The following is a 24,124-nucleotide window of genomic DNA, read 5'->3' as shown; positions in this document are numbered from 1 at the left end:
AGTCTCATGACCTTTCCAGAAACTCAGTGTCTTCTGTGAAATGAGAACATTGACCTAGATAATCTCTAAGGCCTCTTTCAACTTTAACACTCCCCAATTTTATCTACTAACTTGGAGATACTTTTATTGCAGAAGTACTTCAGTCAGGCAGTATCTCTGAAGATAATTTGGCAGATGAAAGTATTAGTATTAGATGATAGTACTGGTTGCCGAGAGTGCTAACCTTCTTGGTTCTCCTTCAAGTATGACACTGTGCTTTCCTTAAGATGATACACTAAAATAATTGATTTTTTTGGATTCACAGTTTGAAACTGTGATTTTTAATATAACTTTACATTTGAAATATTTTCGGCCCATTTTTCTTTAAGATTGAGGAGACTTAAGTCTCTCACAGACTGACCCAATCTTATTACTCTCTGTTTACTGTACAATGAAAGCTTATTTTGTAAGTGTTTCCACATTTTATGCTCACATAGTTCTAAGTGGCCAAAACATTTAATTAAATGGACTATTCATAAAATCTCATTTCCTGGCTGGTCATCTGTATCAATGATAACAGTAGCATCCACCCCATGGCTATAACTCTGATTCTTAAAAAAAAAAGAGAACAATTATTTAAATCAAAAGTATGCTCAGACTAATAATTTAAAATCTTTTTAAATTATAAAAGTAATTCAAGTTTATTTTCAAAAGTTCAAACAATAGAGAAATAAGAATTGAAAGTTTCCTCTCCTCTGCTTCAGCCCCACTCCTCAGAGGTAAACACTGTTAGTATGACACGTATCTTTGCACACACACCCACCCCACAGAGTTTGCTTTTACAATAATGGGATTATACTGAAAATATTGTTTTTGTACACAGCAAAATATTGTACTTGGGATACATGTAGCTCTATCTCATCCTTTAAAGTGCTGTACCTTATTCAATCACACAGATGTAACATGATTTATTTACATATTGTCTTAGTAATGGGTATCTAGAGTTAGTTTCCATTTATATGCTGTGAGAAGCAGTGTTGCATTGAACTTAGATGTTTGGCTAGAATTTTTATAGAATATTTTTCTAGAATTGAGGTGTTAGATTACAAAGAGCTTCCTACACGCCAGGCACCACTGTAAGCCCTTTAAAATATTAACTTTTTTCATTCCCATAATAGCATAGATACTATTATTACCTCCATTTTGCAGAAGATAAACTTAGGCTCAGAGAAGTTAAGTAACTTGCTTGAAGTCTCACAGCTCTAAGTAGGAGAGCCAGGATTGGAATGCAGGCTCTCTGAATCCAGAGTCTATGCTTAACTCCTACACTCTGCTCCTTCATGGGATAGGTGTATCTGGAACTTTGATAGACACTGCTAACTTGTCCTCCAAAAAGATTGTTTCACTTTATACTCCCACCAACTGAATTTGAGAGTTCACCCATTTCCTCATTTCCTTACAAAATACTACATTCTTTAAAAATTTTTTTGCCAATTTATGGTTGAAAAAATAGTTCATATTATTGTTTTAATTTATAATTAATGTGATATTAACATTCATAAATCTTAACTTCTATGAGACTTTTACTACAATAAATTACATAAAAGAATTATTCATCATTTCCAGATTATTATCCAAGAGCAGTGAAGCCCACATACATCTTCTTCAGAAAATGCTCACAGCATGGTGTGCACATGGCTTCCACGTTTGCAGTGGTTCCAAAGTTTGCTTTTGAGGTTACTTCCTTTTTGCTTTTGGATAAACTTCTCCCAAAGGAGCTGGGGAGCAGAAGTCTTTTTGAAAGTATAGCTCGAACTATTTCTTGAGCAATCCAAGAACTCATTTACAATGTGATCCTTAGATTCACAACACATAGTTTGTGAGAGGGTGTGCCCAGAGCAGTTAGGAAAAGCAAAACAGCACTTTAACAGTGAGGGATTTAGCAGGAAGATCTGACCCAACAAGTAGAAAGTCTTTTAAAGGTTCAATCAAGTTTATTCCCATCACATTCCTCTGGAATGCCCAACAGGCACATGCTTTGTCAATGAAAATTATTTTCGATCTCATTGATGTTTCATTTGGCAAGAATCATTTCTTTGAACAATTTCTTATTAATCATCTAGGATTTTTCATTTCTGACAGTGTTATCATCAGCTGCATATTTATAAAAGAGCCAAACTTCAACCTGTATTCAATCTGTTTGTTTACGCAGAACGTAATTTGAAAAAAAATGCCAATCTATTTACAACCAAATTTCAGATCTTCAACATTACAAAGGGTAAGAAATGTGAACACAGTGGAATTCTTCTATCATTCTTATTTTGTGAGAGCAAATATCATATATCCACCTTACCAGTCATGTCTTTTAGCTTTCTCCCTCTCTTTGTGGTGTGTAGTTTTCTGTTTCTGGGCACATGGTCTGCCTGTGGTAATCCAAATATTAATGACAACACCAAGTGTCTTAATGGGGTCTTGCCTCCCAGACAAATAACTCACTGTGGTTCTAAGATTGTGTCTTCCAATAGGTGCTAACTGAAATTGTTTTGGTCAAACCACCTTTTATACAGGCATATTAAAAATACATTCAGGGGCTTCCCTGGTGGCGCAGCGGTTGAGAGTCCGCCTGCCGATGCAGGGGACAAGGGTTCGTGCCCCGGTCCGGGAAGATCCCACATGCCGCGGAGCGCGTGGGCCCGTGAGCCATGGCCGCTGAGCCTGCGCGTCCAGAGCCTGTGCTCTGCAGCGGGAGAGGCCACAACAGTGTAGAGGCCACAACAGCGTACCGCAAAACAAAAAAACCCAAAAAACCAACCAACTAACAAAAGAACATTCAGGAGTAGATGAAGGAGTTTGGCATGTATTATTTTTACATGCTGGGGGCAATGTTGGGCAGTGCAGCCTCTGGCTGTGAGCAGCCTGTGGGTCCCCAGGGAACATTTCACCAGGCTTCAGCTTAAACGTTGTTTATACGCGGCCATTGATTTCCTTTACCAAGAGCTGCCAATCCAATGGAATCAGCTCCACCTGTCAAGCAACTCTACCCTCTCCTCAACCAGGTGGCCAGCACAGAAGCTGGGCTAGCAGTGGGAGGAATGGCCATACTGGCAACCTAGTGCAGCGTCAGCATTACCTGGGAACTTGTTAGAAATGCAAATCCCTTGCCCCACCCTATGTCTCCTGGGGATTTGGGTGCAGGCCAAAAAGTTTGAGAATCACTGCTCTTGCTTAATATGTCAGAATCTCCCACTTTATTTCTGTTTTTTAACCCCATATTTTTATACCCCTGTAATATTTTCTCAATAATGGATTCACTTTCTAAATATCTTTGAACTGTCCTGTGGCCGGAGCTCACCCTCATGAGTGGTGGCTGGCCAAGGCTTAAAAATGGGCTCAAAGAAGGGGGGCTTGACGTGTAGCCTTTCACAATTTCCGTGGTGTAAATACTCCTACCATGGCTGATTGCAAGCTACTCACATGATCTTACTGAACACGGAGTTAAGAAGAGATGTGCATAATTGCTCTCCAGAGTGGGTGTGAGTGGCTTTAACACCCTACAGGGTGGTACCAATAATCCTGTAGGTGTTGGCTTGAATTTAACTCAATGGGGATTTAGATTGGGTTTACACGCGAAACTGGAGTCATTATTTGCGGTCCATTTGTTGAATCACTGACCACTTGTGATCATTAAGGTGACTGAAATATTCAGTTGATATCCTTTAAAATCACTGGAAATATTCAAAACCAGCTTACAACTGGCATTCTGGAGATGGCACACACGCAATAGATTCAAAACCATGCCTATATTTGATGCCTTCTTTGCATGCCCTGTCAAATTACTTATTTGGTAGATGGTAAACCCTAAAAAAAACTGGATTTTGTTTTGTTCACCATTCTGTCATTATTACTTACACTCAGAACTACCCAAAAGATGTTTGTTGAATTAAGAAATTAGTAACTATAGTAGTTTACTTAGGCTGCGATAACAAAATACCACAGAGTGGGCGGCTTAAACAATAGATATTGTTTTCTCACAGTCCTGCAGGTTGGAAATCCAAGATCAAGGTGTTGGCAGGTTTTGTTTCTTCTGAGGCCTCTCTCCTTAGCTGGCAGATAGCCACTTTCTTGCTGTGTCCTCTAGTGATTGTTCCTCTGGTGTCTCTCTGTGTGTCCAAATCTCCTCTTCTATAAGGACACCTGTCTTATTGGATTAAGGCCTATCGTAACAACTTCACTTAACTTCTTTGAAGACCTTATCCCCAAATACAGTTACATTCTGAGGTACTAGGGGTTAGGTTCTTCAACATGTGGATTTGGGGGGATACAATTTAGTCCATAGCAATAACTATCATAGCTTCTATATCTTAAGCCTCCACTAGCACAATTAAAAGAAAAAATCAAAACCAAAAAAAAACCCCACATCAGTTGTGTAGATTTGGAGTCTATTAATCATATGCCTCTATACTTGCCTTGATATGAAACTTGTATTGATTATGAAGTGGATACAATCTCACCTAAGAAATGACAAACTAATCTTACAAGTTGAAAAATTATCCCTCCCACCCCTACCCTTGTCTCATACTTATTCTTGGCACATGAGGTTTTGTTTCTGCTGAATGAATTAGAAGAACAGGAGAGATGGAAATGTAATTAGCTTGCATATATAGAAAAATAAGATATCGGAACTTTATAATGCATACATGTTTATGTTTATGTGTGTGTGTAGATTGATAGATAGATACATGCACTGTAAAAATAAGGCACGAGAATTTTATCCTGCCACATACTTTCACTTGAGGGAAGACACCATTGAGAAGGTTCGACTGCAAAAAAAACCTCTCAGCTCTCACATTTCTGAGATTATTTTTTGATTCAGTGACTATCAGAACCGCAGGAAAGAAGTTCAGAGTGTGGCCAGTCTAAAAAGCCTTTGGCGTGTCGCTTTGTTGGGGAAGGGCAGGCTCTAAAGAGCTGAAACTTTCTTGGTTGAGAAATAGCTCCACTTTGGTCAGAACTCTGGCCAACTATGAGAGTAACATGTCACTCTGAAGTCCAGCTTCTATTTTTTTCCTTATTGGCATTTGGTCATCTTAAGTCCTGTGGTGACGGGAGTGAATCATAACACTGTGTTTTAATTTTATACTATAGGTTTTGTTAGGTTAGGTCTAATTTTTCTGTTACTTTTTGGGATCATGATCAGACTTTTAAAATCTATTTATTTTGTTGTTTTGTTTAAGTTGAGGTTCTCTTTTGATCAGTAAACTTTTAAAATTTTTTTTTAGAAATCCTCAAAATAATTTCAACATGCCTTGAGGCCGTATGTTCTTGTAATAAAATAGCACGACTAGATGGTTCTTGGCGACCAGCCTAGCACGGTAAGGCATGCTGTTATTACACGGTTACACACATCCTGGTGTATGTCTTATTATGTAATTGTTCTTCTCATTCAGAGATGCTGCTGAAAGCAATTACGTAAGTCGTGTTCATTTCATGGGGAATCTAAAGCGTGGAAGTAAAGAAGAGTCAAACTCATAGGCACTGAGGGCAACTGTTCCTTAGACTGCATGTCACGTCTCTTGATAGGATATTGAGCTACACCCTCAGGAGATTGAATGGGCACATTTTGGCCTTCTTATCCGATTGCCTCTTTTTCCCCCAGCCAGCAAGTAACAATAGCAGCATCTGTAATTTGTGTATTTAGTTTTATTTTTAAAGTTTTTCTTACAGTAAAATTGAGTGATATCGTGGTGACATTCTCTGCCTCATGACTTCAAAACCCTATTCTGTGTGTCCAGGAGTGTGATACATCTTAAGTAAAGAAAATAAAGGCCACTGACCCCAAAAAGAGACATAGGGGAGAGGGCAAGGTGAATTGCTTCTGTTATGTAAGGCAGCTCTCAAAATCAGAGCTAACAAGGAGAGCTGGTTATACAGATGGGTTTGCCTAGGGTCAGACTGTCCTGAAGATTGTCTTCTGATGAAGGGTCTTGGGTCTGGTAGGTAATGCTGTGGAGGGAGAATCCTGGAAGCTCTGCTAAGCAAAGTGGGAATTTTCAACCTGCTCCGAGGAGACTCTCCAGGTGAGGATGTGGGGCTTCTCCTGAGATGTGTCAAGCAGCTGTATAACCAGAGTCACGATGCATTTTTTTTTGGATGGATGACTTTTTAATGAGAGGGCAACCTGCTTCCTCTTTCCTCTTATTCCAATAGCTCCTCAAAACCCAAGGGAGCTTTGAATATCATTGAGTTACTCGGCAGCTTTGTGTCAGGGCAAAATGACAAGAATTTGGTTTGGAAAGAGCAAGCTGTCTTCCTGGATGATAAGGAGTCCCTAGACACCAGTGCCTTCTCTTAAGAATGCATCTGACATCACGCCCACTGATATGCTTCTACCAGAGGGTATCCTGAGTCATTGAAAAGAGAAAGCAAAGCATGGAACCGGATGTTGATTCTGTTGGGTCCTGTAATTTTGCTGTGAAATCTTGGTAGCAGTGAGATGGTGGACCACAAGATCCTTAGGACGAGGACTATGTCACTAATTTTGCATTGCCAGGGTCAAACCCAGGACTTTATGTAGAGGAGATGCTTAAGATATGAAGTTGTTCATGACTGTTATGGTTAATTTTAGGGGCAACTTGGTTAGGCCACCGTACCCAGATACTTGGTCAGATATGTCTGGATGTTGCTGTTAAGGCATTTTTAAAATGAGATGAACATTTATGACAGTAAACCTTGAGTAAAGCAGATTACTCCCTGTGATGGTTAATTTTATGTGCCGTAGTGTGAGCGGGTCTCATCCAATCAGTTGAAGGCCTTAAGAGAAAGGTTGACCTCCCTTCAGAAAGAGAGAATTCTGCCAGGAGATGTCCTTCAGACTTGAAATGCAATACCAACTCCTCCCTGTGTCTCCAGCCTGCTGGCCGATCCTGCAGAATTTGAACTTGCCAGTTTCCATGATTGCATGAGCCAATTCTCAATGAATGAATGAATGAATGAATGGATGTCTCCAGCATCTTTGCTTGACTCTGGGGCTCTGTTGTCCCTCCAGTTCCAGTGAAATGGGGGGGAGACTACTCTGCCATGTTAAAATGTTGAATTTTTGCCCTAAAATCACAGTCTCCCCTCTAAATAGAGAGTGAAAGCCCTGATGCAGACAAGGATACCAAGACAAGGAAAAGATGATTTGGGGATTTGAGGTGGTGGGGCAAGAGAAGAATTCAACAACCCTTCTCAGAATCCTGGATTTTATACTTACTGCCAATGCCCAATGTAAAAATCGTTGGCTCGATTTAAGTGCCTTTGTGGGGTTCCAAGCCCCATCACCACCACCAAGAGAAGCTCACCCCGCTGTGGCCTGAAGATGCTGAAGACCACTTTTCAGCCTGATGTAACTTCTAACAGCTGAGATATTAAAACACTGAAAAACGGGCTTTATAATGGAAATGCTGACAGACTATTAACTATAGCAGCACTGCTCTAATAAATGGAATGGCCTGTCATAATCTCTAGTTCATAAATATGCAAATACAGGACTGGGGATTTGCTCCAAAGGATGTCTCTATAAGTTTAACTGACCTTTACTGATACCAGATGAGCCTGTTGCTTCTGTTTTCGTACATTGGATATAAAGTACAGGAAATCCAGCCGCCTGTCGGCCTAAAGTATATAAAGTTGAAACTGCCAGCTACTAAACTCTGGGCTCTGATTCCATTTCTCTTCACATTCACGCTCTTTATTGACATTTTCATTTTTTTTCCCCAGGGGGTGAAAGCTGAGCGGGGGCAAAATCAAACATTGTTCCTCCTCCATTCCCCCCGCCCCACATTATTTCCACATGTCACAATGCCTGCACGGCCAAAATTCATGGATTGCCTCAAGGACAAACAGGCCCTCTACGCTGAAGTATAAATTTGAGTTTTATCCAGTTTTCCGCTTTTTAGACCAAATGGGCAGCAGATCCAGTGACTTCATATTTAATAACCTAGATGTCATTTGTCCTGTGTCTTTCAGCACAGAGTAAAGAGTTGGACGGCTGGCAGTTCTGCAGATTTTTTCCCCCCAATTATTTTAAGCTCTTCAGCCTAGTATCCGAACTATTGACGCCAGGCCAAATTGCCAACAGGGGAGAGATCTGTCCAATCCAGGAGCTAAATGAGTCACTGAGCGTCAATCTGTTTTTCCCTTGCTGCTGGGGTTTCCTCGGGCCCCGGCCTCTGCTGCAGTCACACACAGCGCAGCAGGCCCGGCCTCCTAGGTCTCCTCGATTCCGGCTCCCGCCCTGCTGGCAGCAGCTGGGGATGCTTCTGACCGGTTGGCCTCAGAAATCCAGGGTCTCCACCACACTGTAGCTGAGGCCTTGCTTTGGCAGAAAATGAAGACATCTTGGCCTTGTTGTATTCGCCGCTCCAGTAGCGTGTCAGGTATCCAGAAAGGAAAGGGAGACCCAGAAACAGAAGGTGTTAGGGGGATGACCCGCTAGCTCACTGCTTCCCGTGGCCCAGTTACCCCAGAGCACTCTTCTCCTTCCTAAATGTCCAAATGGAGTCCTGTGACACAGAATGCTTCAATAGGTGACAGAAAGAAAAAAAAAGGTGGGATGGAAGGGGCGTGTGGTTCTTCTGGGGGTCGTGGTGGGGTGGAAAGGCACTAGCCTAAAGCCAAAGGCTGCAGGAGTGGTAACGCTTTAAGCGTTGGGGAGAAAACTCAGCACCTTAATAACGTGACTGTTTTGTTTTCAATCGAGACATTTCATTTCTAACGATATTAACTAAAAAGCAAAATCCTTGAATTCTTCCTGGTAGGGTCAGTGTTCAATTACACAAAAATATGCAGTCGACTTAGGACTGCACATAAGAGTAAGATAACTGGTATTTCATGGTCAATGATTAAATTAGTTGACACAGTTCTATCCTGAACTTTGCCATCAGGACCGACCTTTTTGTGCGGTGTGTGTTGAGGACTGTGGGTGATCTAAACTGGGATGAGCATTTTCTCTTGGAAACTCAACGCCATCGAGGAGCCATGTTCTCTGCAAATGTAGAGAGGAGTTCATGTGGAATTCAGAAAACAACCACGGAAACTTCTATCATTGTAAGCTGAACTGCCCTAGGAGTGTTCAGGAATTAGAGAACTCAGGAGTCCCTGAGAAATAAGGGAAGAGACGGGGAGTGAAGAAAAAGCTTGCTTAATTGACTTACTATAATTTTCAGATAGAAATATCAGAGCCCCAAACCCCAGAACAAGCAAGTTGTTTTTTTTTGTTTTGTTTTGTTTCTATTTTTGTTTTCATCATAAAGTCTCAGAGAAGGGACAACTTTGTTCCTTACGGGGCATTCAGTTCTATTTCTGTAGTTCCAACAAAACTCACCTTTTTACATATTCATGTTGCTTTTTGGTCTCCCTTTTCTCAGCCAGCAAGGTGACAAGGGCAGTTAGAGAAAAGAGTCAGATTTCTGAAACACAGAAAGATTTCTCATTGAAATCAGGCATGTATTAGTGAATCACTTTTCTTTTTTTTTTCCTCTGATGTGGTCAACGGCTTCATTTAGGTTTTGTAGTGGGTTTCTGGATTCCAGGGATCCAGGAAGTTCTGGGAAGCACTCCCACCACCATCTTAGTCAGAACTAATTAACTACAAAATAAAGGCCCCTCTTTCTCTTCACATTTTGAACCACCGATCGACTAATACCAAGCACGAAACACCAGTTTTCAGATCATTAGTACAAAGCATCTTCCGCAGGAGGCAATAAATTGTTGCTTTATATAACTCAGCTACAGTTACACTGCTTTCAGAAAAAGCAGGAGTCTCCCTGAAAAGAAATTTACATGAAAACAGTCCCATTGTTTGAGAACTTATGCAAATAATGTGCAAAGGGGTTTGACAGTGATTTAAAAAAATTAAATCTTTATCACTGCCTGAGAAACTTGGTTACCTATAAAGAACTCCATTGCACTTATTTTTTTAATGTGTACAATATAGAGTTGTTTAAATTTTTTTTTTCCTTTAAGCTCCGAACTTCCTCCTAAGCTTCAAAGTCTTCTATAATGAATGCCCTACAGAGAGTCTAGTGCTTTTCGGATTAACGTTTACGAGCATCCCTCATTACTAGTTAAGAAAATTGAAGATAACAACCACAAAAACTGACACAGCTCCAACCATTTTGAACAAGGTAAATGTTTCTCCCCTGGGTGTAGTTCTTAGGGACCACATAGGGATACACACCCCTCAGCGCTCAATCAGTAGAAGATGAAGCTCTAAGTGTCTCAGTTCGTGTTGATTGCCTCTCAACTCCCTGGTGCTAGGAATCTGGATGTGTCCATTAACGCATGTTCAAACAATGGATCGCCCATGCCAGGAATCTGATTTCCGTAGAAGGACATGAAGGGGATGGGTGAGGAATAGGGTGTCGGACCAAATGTTGTGACATTTCCCTTTGATTTCTACTTTCTTTGAATTCTTTTGCATTTACTACCTAGCGTCTGTCTGGCTTTGGTTCCTTCAATTTCTTTTCGTCTTTTCCTTCTGCTTCACTGTGGAAGATGATCAAAGTATGGAGTTTCTTCTACCCCAGGGGTTGGCATTTCTGCAGGCACAAATGAGACTGGTTTTCAAGCACCAGTGTTTGAACACCAGGAATTCCTTTAATGATCATGCCAGACTACATAGACTTTAGAATCAGACACTGGTTCCAGCTCTGCCATTTACCATCTTTGACATTTTGGACAAGTCATTTTGATGTCTTTCAGCCTCGGTTTCCTCTTCTGTAAATAGAATCATCATCATCATCATCCTATCTCGTCAGTTAAAAACAAACAAACAAAAAAACTGAGCAAATGGCCATCCATGTATTTTCAACATATATATGTGTGAGTATATATTTCTTTTTTTATACAGGTACCATTGTACTATATTTTATGTAAATTATAAAATACACAGAAATGGAAATTAAATAATGAAATTACAAAATAAACAGAAATAAATATTTTAATATTTTCTTCTTGTCCTGCACAACTTGTGGGGTACATGACCACACTTTGGAAAAGCATAATGAATGTAACATGCTTAGTGAAGTCGAGTCCCCCTAAAACAAAATTTCCCTGCCGAGTTTATGATTATCCTCTCTATCCAAAACTTTATCCCCTTTCCTGTCCCTCCTCTGTTTCCCTCAGGGTTGAGGAGTATCAAAGAAAAGAGGGGACTGAAACCAAGCAGGAAACTTCAGGGCCCTCCCAGATTCAGAAGCCCCTCCATATCCCCCATTCCTTGTTTGTTGAAAAGGCTTAGTCTCCTAGGCCTTCCCTGAGTTCCAAAGAGAACACTCAACAGTTACTAATTAGGGAAGTGAGAGAATGCCGAAAAAAAGGAAAAGCGGTTAAACAAGATGGGTTGAACAATAGTTCAGCAATAAAATAGAGCCCTACTTCCTCCTCAAGGGATATACATAACAATCTGGTGCATATCTTTCCGCATCATAACGATCTGATGCATATCTTTCTGCAGAATCGAAACCCAGGTGGAAGATGGTGACTACATGCTGAGCACAAGCACGTAGACCCTAGACTGGTTGGAACCAGGAAGTTGATGATTAAGCTTCCCGTAACACCCAAAACACCCTGTCACCTCACCACCAAATGATCAGAAGAAAGTCATGCACCTTCCAACCCTCACCCCCAAATTTGCCTTTAAAAATCCTTCCCTGAAAGCCATTGGGGAGTTTGGGTCTTTTGAGCATGAGCTGCCTGTTCTCCTTGCTTCGTGCCTTGCAAATAAATGCTGTACTTTCCTTCACCACAACGCAGTGGCAGTAGATTGGCTTAGCTGTGTGGCATGTGAGTGGACCCAAGTTTGGTTTGGTAACATTAGCACACTGCCTGACATGAAGCAAAACTCACTGCGTGCTATGTATTATTTATTTTTATGCCCAAGGAAAAGTCCAATTGAAATGAAGAACAGGCAGCCTCATACTGGCTTCTTTTGACATGACTTTGTTCTTATATAAGTAGCAGAAAGTGGTTGAGTTATAAGTCAGGCTCTTCCAATAGAAAGGAATCCTGTTGCATAATCCTGGCCAGCATTGTCTTCTACTGAGAGAAGAATTACACAATTATTTTCCACAGCACCTTATTTCCAAGAAAGATTGGTGGCTTCTCCCCTTCAGGTGGACACTGAAGACAGCACAATTGCTTCCCCTGGTGTGAGGCTGAAGTGATATTGCCTCCTTGATAAATGAAAACTATTATCCTAAGAATCTGTGCAAATGGGGAAGAGAATGGGGGAGGACAGATTCAAAATTGGAGGAAAACAGAAAAGTCTCTGTCCTTTTTCTAATTATCCTTTTACTGCAATCAGTACTGCCCTTCGCATAACTTATCATATACAATAGGTAAGACACACTGATTATGAATTTTATTGTGGTGACATTGAGTATAAGTCTAGAAATTTGTATAAATACTCTTGGTATAGAGGTTTCTAATTTCGCACTCATTCATTTGTTATTCCTAAGCATTGTTACATATACTAAGCATCCACTGTATGTCGGGCACTGTGCCAGGCGCTATTTTGGGTATGAATTTGTCTTTTGAACAAAGAGAAGCAAACCATAGGAACTGATAGAAATAAATAAAGAGCCTGAACTCCCACTCAGGAACCTGGGATTTGCTAGGGAATTTGATATGAACCAAGTGGTAATCGACCTCACACCTTTAAACTAGTGAGCATCAATCTTTCTCCTTGGAAATTGTTTTATTACCTACAATGTAAAACTTTGACAAAAAAAAATCTTACAACAAAGTATTGAAAAAAATCAAGGAACTAAAAGCGGAACAGGAATTTGGATTCATCTTGACAAAAGCACACAGTAAGTATTTTAATTCTGTTTCAGTTGTTCTGGATTCACTGGGTATCCAGGCTTAGAGATTTCTTTGTGTTCAGCCTGTTTTGTTGGCTTCACTCTTCTTGAGGCATATACTCTCAGTGTGGACAGTGGTGATGTGTGTGTGTGTGTGTGTGTGTGTGTGTGTGTGTGTGTGTATGCTTGTGTTAGACATTTCTGGTTTCACCAATATCTGGTTCTCCTCTTATTTTTGCACACAGAGAAGATCACATTTCCTGGAACTTAGGGGAAACTGTGACAAGTTCTAGCTAATGGATTGCAAACTGAATTGGGATGATGTCAGTTCTGAGTCAAGGCATAGAAGGGTGCTGATGAGATACCCCTTGTCTCTTCTTCCTTCTGCTGTGGAGACGTGACCAGCTGGTTTAACATCCTTCAACCTGGTCCCTGAGTAACTGTATGAGCAGAGCTTCTCACTAACTTGTGATGAATATGAACTGGAACAAAATAAATAAATAAACCTTTGTCTTGATAACTCACTGGGATTTCAGAACTAATTTGCTACCTCGGCATAACCCATTCTATCCTGACAGTTACAGGGTTTTTATATTTTTGTTTTTTATCCCAGAAGAAGAGTGGATATCTAGATCTTTCTCCAAAGATGTTCTACTCTTAGAAATTGTAAGCAAACTACCAAGATTTGAAAACATCAGGGGACTGAAGTGAGAGCAACTTATGAAAACATCCATGAAAAGGACTCAAATATCTAGAATAAAAATAAATGTCTTGCTGGCCAAGTTTGCATCATCAGAACCAGATGGTTGTTCTTCAAGAGATTCATCTATGGAATCTGAAAGGTGACAAGACTTTTCCTTTATTAAAGAATGGGGAAGGTGTCTATTCAAGCTTTCAAATGTGAGGAATAAAGGGTGATTTTTCCATATGAGGCTTTTAAGATCTTACAAAATGAAGAGTTTGTACCATGAAAATCTCTGGGAATGATGACCACTTAGGTCTCTGAGAAAGATGTCCAGAAGAGGGAACCATAAATGGAAGCAAACAGAACTTGTCACAAGGAAGTCCCAAGGGAAAAATAACACTTGGGGCAAAAGCTCTCATTAAGAGTACATTGAAAACCTCCTAGTATAACGTTTTCCTTCATAGAGCTAATATGCCATTACACAAGATGAAACAATCATCTTCAACTGCTAACTAAGAGACCTCATGCAATAAAACCCCTATGAGTAGAGGCTGTAATATATATTCTGAGTTTGAAAGATAGTGACATTTCTGAGTTCCCTAAAGGCCTGGAAGCAGCAGTAGCACGGCAGAATCTAAGGCTGACTTGTTGATCTGTGAGGCTCTTTTAAATGTACTTTTAAGGCTGCCTTCTTCCTAATCTTAAACACTTGACCTTTCAGTCTGATATTCTTCAGTATTATTAGATTAGATGATTAGTTATTAAATATACTGTCTCCAGTAAATAGGTAATTGTATAATGCAATGGCCTTCAGCTTTTCCAGGCCATGTTCCCATGACATTTACAGTTAGAACACTAAGTCCTTTTGTAGTGGGAATGTTTAACCCTTTCTGTGGGCAGAAGAATGTACAGGGATTTCCCTGGATCTCACATTCCAGTGGACCAAACGAAGGGCAGTCAAAAATGTAGAGCATCACATGTTTTTGAGAGCTGTAGGACTCAAAGATCACAGAATTCTTATTACATTCATGTCCACATAACAACAGTAAAAAAAAAATACATAAACGAATATTTTCCCTGTGACAAGCTGGGTGTGACGAACACAATGTAGGTACTCACCAGGGGTTAGGTGGGTGCTTGAGAAAAGTTTATAGCTCTGTTCTGCAACCAAAAGCACACAGGAGAAGTTTTAAATGTCTCTGTTGGTTTTTGCTAAATTTTGCCTGGTGTGAAAGAGTGGGGATGGAGAGAGGAGGGAGAATAGTGGGAAGGACAGGATCTAACATGTTTTGGTGGCTAACTACGTGCCAAGCACTGTGCCAGGCACTTTACTTACACAGACTCATTTAATCATCCCTGAAATAGAAACGAAGTGTGTATTATTAGTCCTCATTTTGCAATTTAGGAACCTGAGGCTCAGAAAATCGAAACTAGCTCAAGATCAAACAGACAGTGTAGTTGAATTGGGATTTGAACTTGGATCTGTTTGACTTCATAGCCCTTGTCCTTTACTATATCTCACACTCTCTTCCTTTCCTTAAGTGCCCACTATGTGTAGATGTGATGTTACTCCTGTTATGAAAGCAGGGGGGAATGGTTAGGAAAATCTAAGTATCCATAATCCATCAGATGTCTTTTTAATTGAGTATTTACTGTGTTCCTGGAAGCACACTGTGAAGAATACAACAGATGTGTGGAGACACAATTATAGACACTCCAATTAGAGGTCAAACTTGAGTTGAGGAGGCAAAGCGACACAAATAAAACAATTCCTAAATTGGGTCCTATGAATGGCAAGTCTAAAAGTTCACCAAGGTGGAGGTAAGTATGGTCTGGTGATGGTTACTGGAATCCGAGGGACTATAATCTTGTAATGTAGCCAAGATTTGGATAGAAAGGGCACTTCAGGTACGAGGTGTGGGCGATGTGAGCCAAGGCCTGGTGTTAGTGTTGCAGAGGGGACACGAGCCTGGAGGGGGAGGAGGAGAGGACTGTCTGATTGCCTTCCCCTCCCTGTCTGGACCTCCAGAGTATCCTGGGCTCCTCTTTATTGCTTGTACCACACTGAGGCAATTAAGGGCATGCACTGCATACATGTCCACCTTTCCAAGTGAGCTCCTTGAGAACAGGGAATGATCCTCTTCACCTTCTTATTCCCAATGGCTCAAGAAGTGCGTGATCCCCATAGGTGTTCAGTAAATCCTTGTGAAATGGATGGATGGATGGAACAATGGTTGCTGGTGAAAGGTTGAATAATAGGGGGTAAAAACTGAAGCCAGACTGACACAGAGGCAAGAAAAAGGTTGAACCGGAAATGACCGTAAGAAATGTCTTGCTGGGCTTCCCTGGTGGCGCAATGGTTGAGAGTCCGCCTGCCGATGCAGGGGACACGGGTTCATGCCCCAGTCCGGGAAGATCCCACATGCCGCGGAGCGGCTGGGCCCGTGAGCCATGGCCGCTGAGCCTGCGCGTCCGGAGCCTGTGCTCCGCAACGGGAGAGGCCACAACAGTGAGAGGCCCGCGTACCTCTTGCTTAAGTAAGTTAACAAGATAAACACAGTATTTACAAAGGGATTAGAATGGTGAGAAACAAGGAAAACTGAGGTAATCAGAGCCTGGAGCAGTAAAATTGAGAATGTGGAAAAGGAAGAATTAGAAGTCAGAGAGCAGTGATCAGCAACGGGCTTTGGTTAGAAGTCTGGTGTAAGAGAGAAGGGAAGACAGGAATCCTACAGGGAGGAATGTGGGACGCCGGGAAAGGATCTTGTTTTAGGGAATGATGGGCTACTTTTAGACAAGTTGCAGATTTTAAAAATAAACAAACAACTCTGTTGCGTTTAGGGTCATCTTAGGTATTTGGAAATATCTATGAAAAGAGGCTGGGAGTATGGATGAGGATGGCTGCATAGGTTCAAGCTTCTACCTGTTGGAGGCACGGTCCGGATATGTCTGGGGGGGCGGGGAATGATCGCCTCATAAGCAATCATGGTGACGGTTTCTGCCTGGGAGCCTCAGGCATGATTTGAGGAATGAAACGATCCACTTGATTTAGTTCACCATGAGATCTCCTAAGGCCTTGATGTGTGATTTCAATCTCTGAGTAATCGAATTAAATTCATTTTTGAAGCCTCTTGAACTGATGGTTAGTGATCCGCAGACATTCTGACTGGCTCTCAGTGCATCAGATTCCTACCCTGGTTGACTGCACCCTGCACCTGCTTCCCCTACATCAGTGGGGTTGGGGCAGAGGAAGGTACACACACACACACACACACACACACACACACACACACACGAGGCTCGTACATCACCAGAGGATTCTGTGCATTCAACACACAGCCAAAACAGTGGTTAGGGCTGGTATCACACCACGCCGTACCTGCTTACAGGCAAGGAATACAAACCACGTGACACTTCACTCTACTGACATCAGGAGCTGAGCAGAAACCATGACTCAGAACTTGAGACATCAGTTTTTTCTCCTAGCCATGAAGGCATTCCTTTTCTTTCTTTTTTGAGGGATAATTGACATATAACGTTATTTTAGTTTCAGGTAAACAACATAATGATTTGACATCTGTATATACTGTGAAATGACCACCACAATAAGTGTCGTTAATGTCTGTCACCATACTTGGTTATAAACATTTTTTTTTTCTTCTGATAAGTTTTAAGATCTACTCTATTTGAAAGCAACTTTCAAATATTCAATAGAGTATTATTACGTATAGTCAGCATGCTGTACTTTACATCCCGCAGGGCAGCCCTTCTTTGAACTTGAAACAAACCCATAAATAAAGAACTCCATCCCCACCAGCACTCCCAAACAACTTGGTGGACAGAGAGCTCTGTATTTCATAGGAGATGCCTGCAGAGATTGAAGTAAGTTTCCAAAAATAAAAGCACAAACAGTTCCCCTCACACTTTTTTGTTGCGATAGCCACAGAACCAAGAAGAAATGCATACCATCCTGGGGGGATAGAATGTGCAAGGACTAGATTTTGCCCATTTTCATAGCCATCACGGAGCATAGTTGGCTCCAAATCCTACAGAGTCGTCCTGGCGTATTTACAGGGTTCAGACCCACACCCAAACCATCGGGATGGTTTAAGGTTTGGGGAACAGGTTTCCGTACTGCCAGATAGCATAATTAGGCATAACGTCTTCAGTGAACGTATTAGCTCAGGCTTTTAACAGTGTGCAAGCCTTGGCTTCCACGATAACCGCTTAATCTTGTGTGGAAGCCATCCCAGGCTTCACTAGAACACAGGCACTGTGCGTCCACCCGCAGATAGAGCAGATAAAGCTCGGAATGGGTTTATTTATATTGTCCTTGTTAGTCGTGCAGCCTGTGTGCAAACAAAACAACATTATTCTTATCTCCTTGGAAAGTTTAATTCGTTAGCAATTAAAAGCTAGTGCAGAAAGAGGGCCAGGCACAGGGAGAAGTTCATCCTAGCACAGCAGCCCTGGCCAAAGAGATTTGCGGGGGCAACTCTCACTGATAACAGCACCACCACGATGGCTGCCTAATTGTTTTTCATGAAGAGTTTACGCAAGTAAGGATGATCCCCCTGTAATTTAATAAGATAATGTTGCCAACGATCTCTTCAAAATACTCTGTTGAGACTTGCTGTCCTCAGGCTCTTCCCAGAGCCCATTGCTGCCTCCTCCTTCCTGTCTGGCTTGTTTTTAGGGGCGGCTGCCTCTGGGCCAGGTTCATTTTGTTGAAGAGCTCAGCTCAGGATGGGATGGCTGGTCCCAGCAGCTGATGGAAGCCTCCAGAGTGAGTGAGTTCTATTTGGAACAGGGATGGGTCTGACCACGTTCTTAGCCACGTTAAGGTCAGGAAACTTCAGAACTGCAAATCTGGACCACTCTATTGAAAGTCATGCTCAAGACCGGTGTCATAATGGGGGAAACTGTAGAGATGGGGGTGGGGGAGGGGAGGGGTATATGGGAACTGTCTGTACTTTCTGCTCAGTTTTTCTGTAAACCTAAAATAGCTCTAAGAAATAAAGCCTACTATTAAAAACAAAGAGTCATGCTCACCCACGGTTCTGGGTTTTGAGAGGCCAAGACTGATTTGAAAAGGCTTTTTCTTCCTCTCCATAGGAGACAGAACAGGAGGAAGCCCAGAGATTTGGAGGGCTACACCCAGGACAGAGAATTAGAAATAAAAATACTCCCTTTTCTGAGCTCTGGCGCCCTCAACTGGTAGGGTGGAAAGTGAAACTTTACCCCGCTGAGAGGTGCCACTGGCTTAGCACCCCTGGAGCTCTTCCTGATCTTGTAGCAAACAATACATACATTTGTCTCTTTGGTATCGCATGGGTGGACTTTTTAGCTGATTAAATGTTTTACTTTCCAACTGCTTAGCTTTACGTTGGTCTGCCTCAGTGCTGGAGAAAGAATTTGTACTAAAAACAATAAACAGCTTTGGAAATAGGTTGGATCTAAAATAAATAAGGTTAATATTGCAATAATATGTCTTAGGCTATAGGGAAGTTTAGTCATCATCTGGTGCAAACCTTGTCCACTCCTGGGCACGAAAGAGTTAAATAATAAAGCCCCAGCCCGGAGGGTAGTGGAAGTTTTAATCCCAGCTGCTGCCCCTGCGGGTGAGAGGAAGAGATATTTGATAGTCCAAAGCAGAAAGTAAATATAGAGTAAATTACTCCCATGTAATTGGGGAGATTATTTCAAGTAGATTGCAACTTGGAAATGGATTGCTTCTTTTTGAAACCTAGGGTGACTTGTACATCTCCCATGGTGGCTTCAAGGTGGCACCGAGGGAAGGCACAGTTCCTGGCTTTCAAGGGCAGCTAGAGCTAGCATATGTTATAAAGTCAAAACTACACATCTTTGATCCTCACATTGCTCAGATCTGTGCAGTAGTTAATAGGAACAGAAATATAGATAGACATAGAAATGTGACCAACAGTAACTACCACCTTAAAAATCTAACTGTGAGTTCTTATAGACAGAAAACAGAAAACTGTTTGCAATTAATATAATTGCCCTCATTCAAGAAAATGGTCAATTTGATCTGAAATGGTGTGGAAAAGCATGGGAGGGGATCTGTGTGAGACACCTAAAAGAACTATTATAAATTTTTTCATATAATGAGCCGGTTTTCCCAGTAGCTTCCATTCTTTGGTTCCAGTGCTCTTTCTTGAAGCCAGTATGAATAGCCTCCAATTCTGTGTCCACATCATAGTCTTTCCAATATTTGTCTCCTTTCCTTAAGTGTGTAAGCTCTAGAATCAGGGAAGCCTTGTTGAGATTCAAAGCTGCCTCTGTCTGTCACCTCTCTGACTTTGGGCAAATTGCCTGGCCTCTCTCAGCCTTTATTTTCTTATTTGTTAAATGGGATAATAATAGTACTTGCTTCGCAGGCAAAATGTTGTGAGGACCTAATGAGAACATGCACGTAAAGCACTTGTCACTTAGTTCTTTTTATGACTATGATGATAATCCCACATAGTATAATAAATTATTTCTCATATGACATGATATTTAGCCTACTCACCATTCAATTTCCCCCTAAGTTATTTCAGTGTGTAGCATTCATAATTGAACAAAATGCTCCGTATGGGCTGATAGTACAAAGTAGACTATCACCTCCTTCATTCTAGGTTCTATACTTCTATTGATACAACCAATTAGAGTATTAAATGTTTTTGTTTATGTTTTATCTTTTTTGTGGGGGGAGGAGATGGCTACGCCAATCAAACTGCTCAGAAAACTCTCTCCTTCTCTGTTGTACTTTGGTAGTTTTAGACCCTGGTGCAGGACCTTACATTTATCTCATTACATGATTTATTAAATGTTAGTTCCTCTTTCAAATCTATGCAATCCATTTGTTTATTCATTCATTCATTATAGAAACTTTCAAAAATATATTTTTCATGGACCAGGCTCAGTGCCAGCTTTTTTGCCATATTCTGAGATTTTAAAATTCATTGGAGTTTCAGTAAAGCATACTTTTTACATCTTTGTGCAAATTGTTGTGTAACATGTTGCTAAAACAGGGCTGAGGGCACAGGCCTAAGGAATGTCTTTAGAAACTCTCCACAAGGTTGACCAGCACCATTTGGGCACTGTAGTTTAATCATTATGAATTCATCTTATTGTGGTATCATTTGGTACAAATTATTTTTCAACATGACCAGCAGGAACTCTTGAGACCCTCTCAGAATTCTTGTTCAAGTCAAGATTCACTAGATCTATCTAGTAGCTAATTCAATATTCTCATCAAAATAAGACTATTAATCTGATGTGATTTCTTTTCTAAGTGAAATTAGTCTGGCTTGTTTTCTAAAGGGCTCAGAGGACATATTTTCATAACCCATTCTAACATTTTGAAGAATTTAAATAACAGCAGAACATAGTGCCTAAAACACGACAGCTATCTGTTTCAGGTGCTCCTCCCGCCAGCATAAAATGTTGAGGACGTTAGTGAGAGAGTTGAAAAGATTAGCTAGGTGAAAAAGTCTACCCTCAGGTACTACCTTTACCTTGATTGTGGAGCATTTGCTTTAGATTTACTTACATATATGTAAATATATATGTATTTTTTAATATATTTTTTTATATGTATTTCTCCCCTCCTGAGCTCCCTGTGGTCAGGGACATGCTTTTACTTTTCTCTTGTAATTCCTATCACAGTGCATGACACATCATAGGTGATCCTTAATTGCTTTTTAAATTGATATACTCAAGGTTTATTTGTAAACCTAATGCCTAACCTATTACAATTAAGGAGAAAGGATATTACCGCCTTTTAGTCCAGGACATGGCAAATAGAGAAGAGGTCTATAGGTCTAAGGGCATCCCTTAAAACTTTTAGGCTTTTAGGCTTAGGAGGCATGCCCACTTACACTCTATGAAAGTCTCAAATGATTAGTAACAGAGTCCAATGAGTGAGAAGTAGTGAAATGGCTTTCTCAAAATATGGGGAAATTGGTGATCATTTTTTCTCCTTTGTCATTACTAGGATTTTGGAATTCTAAGGGGAAAATTGCATGTTAAAAAGTCATTGTCCCATTCTGATCTTTGCAAAGACTTTCCCTTCCTTAAATTTGTTTAGGATAGGAGATTGCTTCTATGGACTTCTCAAAGGTAAGTATTAACTTTTTATATTTTTACTTCCTGTGTCCAGCAGACTGAAAGAGAGGAGGAACTCAATAAATGTTGGTTGGATGAATATGTAGTATTTGTGAAAGTGCTTCGTAGACTGTGAAACCTAGCACAAATGGAAAGATGAGGATGATGACTTAACGAGGCTCAGAAATTGAAGTGGAACTCGTCTTAATGTACCACACACACACACACACACACACACACACACACACACACACACATTTCCCTTTGAATAATGGCTACATTTTTTTCTTTCAATAGGAAAGGTATTGGGATACTGGGTACTTTTTAAAATTTAAGTCAAAATGTGCTTGCCTATTTTTTATTACTAGCTGCTCCATTTGGTCTTCTGGTTTTTGTTGATAAACATATATTTGTATACTTAATATTGCCCTTAGTTATCCTCTTACTTTCGCATCTTACCCATCTTTAGTCTGCCATTCTGTCCTGACTTAGATTTTTCAACTGTTAGACTGTCAGGCTTTCAAGGATGCATTTTTAAAAATCAGTTTCTTTGAAAGCACTTGAACCAGAAGTCAAATGGCATGATGTAAACCAATAGTTTTTCCATGAAGAAATGAAAAGTCTCAATAATGATAAATAAGGAATCTAACCTATTGACACCAATTTGGTTACACTGTATTGATTTCTACAAAAATATTATAAAAGAGAGTGCCACATATACTCTACTGATCAGATTGCAAATATACTTCTTAGCAAAGAGAGAAATAGTGTAGGATGCAAGGGTTTGTCTTCAAGTGTCACCTGCTATTCGTTATCCCTCACTGATTCAAGCATTTTCCTGGATTTAGGTGGGTCAGGCTGTCAGGGGAGAACCCAGAGGCTGTATGTGGCCATGGCTACAGGATCGACGGGGCATGAGCTGGAGAAGCAGCAGGTGAGTCCATGATGTCAAGGGCAGGTGATAATGACCGGCAAAAACTGGTCCTGCTACTTCTCAGTGACAGCGATTAGCAGGGTGTAAGAACAGAATTCCAAAGGTTCCCATAAATGTCTCAGTTTCTTACTCAGGGCTTCATGGTCTTTAGAGATACATTTCAGAGTTGGTTTTTGGCTGTTTTCACTTATTCTTTTTTGTGTTTTTTTTTGCGGTACGTGGGCCTCTCACTGTTGTGGCCTCACCCGTTGCGGAGCACAGGCTCCGGACGCGCAGGCTCAGCGGCCATGGCTCACGGGCCCAGCCGCTCCGCGGCATGTGGGATCTTCCCGGACCGAGGCACGAACCCGCGTCCCCTGCATCGGCAGGCGGACTCCCAACCACTGCGCCACCAGGGAAGCCCTGTTTCACTTATTCTTGTGTAAACTGGTGGAAGTGGATGGTGGGTTGAGTAGGATGGGTGAGTCTTCCCAGGCCCTTCATTCCATCTGAGCTACATGTGCCAGGAGGAGCCCTTGATAAGCCAAGACAGCTCTACATATGCCAGCCTCACACAGCTCAGCAGGGACTTGACACTGTCACACAAGTAGCTCTCATCTTTCTGGGCAGTTGGCAAATCCAAAATTTCTAGATACAGGGGTTTAAGGTGGTAATCTGGAAGGAGAGGAGGATTAGGGGCCTTGACTCGAGGTTTCTTTGCCCAGCAAGCACAAAATCTTTACCTAGCTTGAATGCTTATTTTGACATATTTTGGAGGGAGGCAGATGGAGATACTGGAGAGAGATGCTAAGGAAACCCCAGGTCACCCCTAGATACTGTGCATGGAACCCAGGTTTGGTAAATACTGCAAAGCCTCCACAGTGTTGTAAGAAGCATGAGATGTTTTTTTTTGGAGAGTCTGAATTCACTGTCCGGGAAAGTGTTTATCAAAGTGTTGTCCTACTGAACTAGAATATCAGGGGTGATGGTAGTGGGGAGGATTTCCAGGAAGGGAGAGTCTGCATATTTGTTTGTTTGCTTGTTTGTTTATCTAGCCACGCCATGCGGCATGTGGGATCTCAGTTCCCCGACCAGGGATTGAACCTGCACCTCCTGCAGTGGAATTGTGGAGTCTTAACTACTGGACTGCCAGGGAAGTCCCTGCATTTTTAATAAGCATCTTAGATAGAGCTTAATGGGGAGTAAAGTTTGGACGTATCATCTATGAAAAGAATCTCAAGATCACTTGCCTCTCTGATGTATGGAATTTCTTCTTTTTTGTACATTCTTCAGCTTTTGGTTTTGATTATGTCCTTGTAGTCTCTTGGGATAGGAATGCCTCTCCTGGATTATTTTCTCCACTGTGTCTAGGAAGTCTGCATCTTTCCGAATGAGTTGTGCTGTCAAAGAGTGTCCCTAGAAATCTTTCATGTTCTATCTAAGAGGAAGATGACTTGCATTTATAGCACACGGTATAGGCAGTGACCTTGGGCAAGAAGAAAAGCAATGATATTAATATCGTATATTTGAATAATGTTCTACAGTTCACAGTTAAGTTGAATTAAATTGCATAGTTAAATTCATAAATTATAT

At 41.1% G+C, this 24,124-nt stretch overlaps 2 long non-coding RNA genes across 2 annotated transcripts; both read left to right on the top strand.

Annotated features, from left to right (window-relative positions):
* Positions 1-13,509: 13,509 nt before the first annotated feature.
* Positions 13,510-17,373, top strand: LOC132516092 (uncharacterized). The gene is made up of 3 exons (XR_009539254.1): positions 13,510-13,666; positions 15,177-15,330; positions 17,269-17,373. It is a non-coding gene; the product is annotated as an uncharacterized LOC132516092 (long non-coding RNA).
* Positions 17,374-18,240: 867 nt separating this feature from the next.
* On the top strand, positions 18,241-22,553 carry LOC132516409 (uncharacterized). The gene is made up of 3 exons (XR_009539317.1): positions 18,241-18,295; positions 21,602-21,633; positions 22,467-22,553. It is a non-coding gene; the product is annotated as an uncharacterized LOC132516409 (long non-coding RNA).
* Positions 22,554-24,124: the final 1,571 nt, after the last annotated feature.

This window comes from Lagenorhynchus albirostris, chromosome 2 (genome assembly GCF_949774975.1).
Source record: "Lagenorhynchus albirostris chromosome 2, mLagAlb1.1, whole genome shotgun sequence".
In the NCBI taxonomy this organism is placed as follows: Eukaryota; Metazoa; Chordata; class Mammalia; order Artiodactyla; family Delphinidae; genus Lagenorhynchus; species Lagenorhynchus albirostris.
The sequence above is the reverse complement of the archived record's forward strand: the minus strand, read 5'-3'. Positions and strand labels throughout refer to the sequence as shown.